This window comes from Grampus griseus (assembly GCF_964374135.1).
Source record: "Grampus griseus genome assembly, chromosome: 11".
In the NCBI taxonomy this organism is placed as follows: domain Eukaryota; kingdom Metazoa; phylum Chordata; class Mammalia; order Artiodactyla; family Delphinidae; genus Grampus; species Grampus griseus.
Window position 1 is genome coordinate 15,369,238 of NC_139005.1, and position 4,835 is coordinate 15,374,072.

General features: G+C 40.1%; 1 pseudogene across 1 annotated transcript; it reads right to left on the minus strand.

The window, feature by feature from the left end:
* Positions 1 to 2,723: 2,723 nt before the first annotated feature.
* LOC309830108 (lysosomal dipeptide transporter MFSD1-like) lies at positions 2,724 to 3,952 on the minus strand (annotated as a pseudogene). The gene is made up of 2 exons: positions 3,891 to 3,952; positions 2,724 to 3,765 (listed from the first exon to the last, which is right to left on the minus strand). The product of its transcript is annotated as a lysosomal dipeptide transporter MFSD1-like (transcript).
* Positions 3,953 to 4,835: the final 883 nt, after the last annotated feature.

The following is a 4,835-nucleotide window of genomic DNA, read 5'->3' on the forward strand; positions in this document are numbered from 1 at the left end:
CTGTATTAGTAAGCTGGGCTTGAGTGGCAATTGACAGTCATCCACTCCCATCTCTTTATCTATTTTATGTTGCCCTCATCCTCAGCTTGCATTTCTTCTGGTCTAGTTGGCTTATCTTCTGAGCTAGTTGAGCCCCTGGTCACCATGCCCTTTACAGGCTATGGCTGTTGTGCTCATTGGTTTACCTTCAAATTTGGGCAAAAGAATACCCAGAGATGCCCAAATGGATCACTGGGGTGCCAAATATATTCCACCCTGCCATATCTCCTAATGATGATCAGGGCCAGTTATTCTTGACAGGATGATGATGCCTTTCTTGCATACTGCTTCTTTGGCAAAAGGATGCCAAAGGGCTTGGGTACCAACTATAGATTAAAAATCGCTGAGTCTCCTTTGGGAGCAGGAGGGAAGCCTCGACCTCTAGTTTGAGCAAGGGGGAAGCATTTGTCCTTAACAGGGAGGAGTGGGCCACTTCTACACATACTTGGAGGACTTAGAGGAATCTATGGATTCTGGATTTATAATGTATCAACTTAGATGACTCCTATCCCATATCTCACAGTCCCATTCTTTGCCAGCAACAGCCTTGACCTTAGCATAGTGGATTGAGAAATTAATTTTCTTTGGAACTCTGCTAAGTACTGGGCCTATTCCTCAGCATTCTCTGTCCTCCAGCTGCAGGAGATAAGATTATGTGCTGCCACGGAGACCTCCTGACTTTCACACTTAGCTGTTTATTTTTTCCCCAAACTTTGGATTTTAAAGAATTGAGATGTAATTCACATATCATAACATTCACCCTTTTAAAGTGTAAAATTCTTTGGTTTTAGTATATTCATACAGTTGTACTTCTAATTCAAAACATTTCTATTTCAAAACATTTCCATCACCCCAGAAAGAAACCCTGAGCCCATAATACTCTTCATTCCCTTCTTCTAGCTTCTGGAAAGCACTAATCTACTTCGTCTCTATGGATTTGTCTATTCCACGCATTTCATATAAGTTTTAATGAAATATGTGATTTTTGTGTCTGGTTTCTTTTACTCAGGATGTTTTCAAGGTTCATCCATGTTATAGCATGTATCAGTACTTCAGTTCCTTTTTATGATTAAATAATAATCCACTGTTTGGATATAGCATATTTTGTTTATCCACTCATCAGTTGATGGACATTTGGGTTGTCTCCACCTTTTGGATGTTATAAATAATGCTGCTGTGAACATTCATGTACAAGTTTTTTTTTGACATATATTTTTGAATTCTCTCAGGTATACACATAGGAGTAGAATTGCTGGATCATATGGGAACTCTATGTTTAACTTTTTGAGGAACTGCCAGACTGTTTTTCAAAGCAGCTGCGTCGTTTTACATTCCCATCAGCAATGTAGGAGGGTTCCAATTTTTCCACATTATGGTCGATATTTGTTATTGTTTATATTTTTGACCGGTCACCTAGTGAGTGTAAAGTGGGATCTCATTGGGGTTTTGAGTTGCATTTCCGTAATGACTCAAGACAGCAATGTGCTTGTTCATTTGTATATCTTCTTTGGAAAAATGTCTTAGTCCTTTGCTCATTTTTAAATTTTATTTATTTTATCTTTGGCTGCATTGAGTCTTTGTTGCTGCACACGGGCTTTCTCTAGTTGCAGAGAGCGGGGCCTCTTTGTTGTGGTATACAGGCTTCTCATTACGGTGGCTTCTCTTGTTGCGGAGCACAGGCTCTAGGCTCATGGGCTTCAGTAGTTGTGGCGCATGGGCTTAGTTGCTCCGCAGCATGTGGAATCTTCCCAGACCAGGGCTCGAACCCGTGTCCCCTGCATTGACAGGCGGATTCTCAACCACTGCACCACCAGGGAAGCCCCTTGGCTCATTTTTTACTGGGATTGTCTTTTTGTCATGGAGGCGTTCTTTGGATATTAAACTCTTGTCAGATATGTGCTTCGGAAATGCTTTCCCCTGTTCCGTGGTTTGTCTTTTCACTCTTCTGATAGTGTACCTTTTTTTTTCTTTTGCAATGTTTGTTTATCCTTGTAGATATGCAATTATCATAGTTTACAGGATGTTTTTTAGTAATTAATTGGACTATAAGAAAAACCATACAAAAAGTTTGTACCACAAAATTATGTCCCTAGGAATTAGGGTCCTCAGTAACAGAAATAAAGAAGCTCGAAAGGGTCACTGCTCAGCAACCTCTGGTAACTAAAGAGAGCAGAACACAATCTGCTCTTTGTGGAAATGAGGCTTCATAAAAATATCTTTCAAATATTCCCTATTACAAAAGGGAATGCCTATTAAAATGCCATTGTTTATTCTATATAAAATATCCATTCTACCCCCTCAAAAACTTTTTTTTTTTTTTTGCTTTAAGATAAAGGCCATATTCCTAAGATACACTTTGTGGAAATTATCTCAATACAAGATCCAAAGATTTCCATTATTTACTGTCCTTACTGAAAATCACCTGCATGTACCAGTTGCAGTTTTCTAAACTTCATCATTGATGAGCCTATTCCAAAGCAGAATTCTTCAGCAATACAAAAGACACAGGCTAAAATAGTCCTCACAGTTATACTTTAAAATAGATGTATTCAAAATATAAATATAATAATTCTCCAGACCATTATTTTTCCTAACGACTAAACTCTAAATTAAAAAAAAAAAATGGAAGTTTTCGAAACAATGATGTGTGCAGCCCATTCTCATGACACAGTCATTTAAACCTCTCATTCTGCATGAGAAAGTTTTATTTCTTCCCTTGTCTTGCGGAATAATTTAGGTTCCCACCTTGGGTACGATTCACCAAGTAGAGTAAGACCACAGATAAAAGTGAGAAAGAAACACAGGCAATGAAGAAAACTTCTAAAAACAGATAACCCCAAGTATCCAATATCATGCCAGCAATGATGGAAATGACTGCCAACCCAAGATTCTGAATGGACTGCATGAAGCCGTATGCAGTTCCCAGTTGATGTTTGGGAACTACAAATGCCACCATTGGCCACAATGCACAGGCAGGCAATGAGTAGAGAGTCCCGGGAGACACATAGCAATCCAAGGGTTCCACAGCCTGAAGGCCAGCATCATATGGGAAGCAAGAGTGGTCACCACTGCACACAGAACCCAGATGATGTTGTTTCCTGTTTTATCCACTAGAAGCCCAAATATTGGGGACATGGGAGCTGATGTTACATACACAATACTGTTAATAGCACTCGCTGCCTGGGAGGAAAAGCCAGATTTCTCTGTAAGAAAACTTGCCCAAGTCCAGTGAAAGGGAACACAGCAACATAACAGCAGACACAGATGATGAATATGAGCCACAGGGGGAAGGAGAAGTCCTTCACATCAGTGAACTTGATAACTTCACACGTTTTTCCTTGCTCTTTACGAAGGATTCATTCTGCTCTCTGATCCGAGTAAGCAAGGGCCAAGGCACAGACTAGTGAAAGAAGACATGTTATACCCCCGATCATAAGTGTGACCCCAAGGGTTGTGTGACCAGAACCCAATGAAGCTTCAACCTTAGAATACAGCCATCCCGTGGGGTTCATGTTTACTGTACTTCCAATTCTAGCCATGCTAAGCTGGAGTCCAAACACCAAGTTTAATTCTTTGCCTTTAAACCAACTCACAGCATATGTATTCTGGGCAACTGCTAAGGACTCCCCACCAATCCCAAACACAAACCTTCTAAATTCCATCAGCCAAAAAGCACGAAATATTCCACCCATAGCAAAAACAACCTGTCCAACGCAAACAAAGCAACTAAACATAACGACGCCCCATCGTATTCCAGATACGCAGTCTATCAAAAAGCCACCAAAGAAACACAAAACTACGTTGGGCCAAGAATACCAGGCATGCAGCGTCATGAATTTCGTGGTATTCACCTGAATATCCCGTTTAACCTGAGTCTGAAGGGCAGCAGGATTATCATAGCAAAAACAGCTGCCGAAACCAAGGAAGCAACAGCACCAAAAGCTGGTGCGCCAGGCGACTGGGGTCGCAGAGGGCCGGCAGCGCCCCGGGGGCAGGGGGAGGTAACGGGGGCGCCTCTGCTGGCCTCGTTGCGGCAGCGGCGCCCCTGCTTCCTCATCCTCCATTGGGCCAACAGAGACCGAGAGACGACAGTGACTCCTGACAGTGTACTTTTGATACACAGAAATCTTTCATTTTAGTGAAGTTCAATTTATCTAATTTTGTTGCCTGTGCTTCTGGTTTCATGTTTAAGAAACCATTGCCAAATCTAAGGTCGTGAGGGTTTGCCCCTGTATTTTCTTCTAAGAGTTTTACAGTTTTAGTTCTTTATTTATTTATTGAAATATAGTTGATGTACAATGTTGTGTTAGTTTTAGTTGTACAGCAAAGTGATTCAATTATATATATCTATCCTTTTTCAGATTCATTGTGTTAGATTATTACAAGATACTGAGTATAATTCTCTGTGCTGTACAGTAGGTCCTTATTGGTTATATATTTTTTATATATAGTAGTGTGTATACGTTAATCCAGAACTCCTAATTTATCCCTCTCCCCCTTCCCCTTTGGTAACCATAAGTTTGTTTTCTGTGCCTGAGTTATTACTCAGCCATAAAAAAGAATGAAATAATGCCATTTGTAGCAGCATGGATGGACCTAGAGATTATCATAGTGAAGTAAGTCAGGCAGAGAAAGACAAATATCATATGATATCGCCTATATGTGGAATCTTAAAAAATGATACAAATGAACTTATTTATAGTTTCAGTTCTTAAATTTAAGTATTTGATCCACTTTGTGTTAATTTTTTGTATATTCTGAGTTAGAGGTTCAACCTTATTCTTTTGTATGTGGAT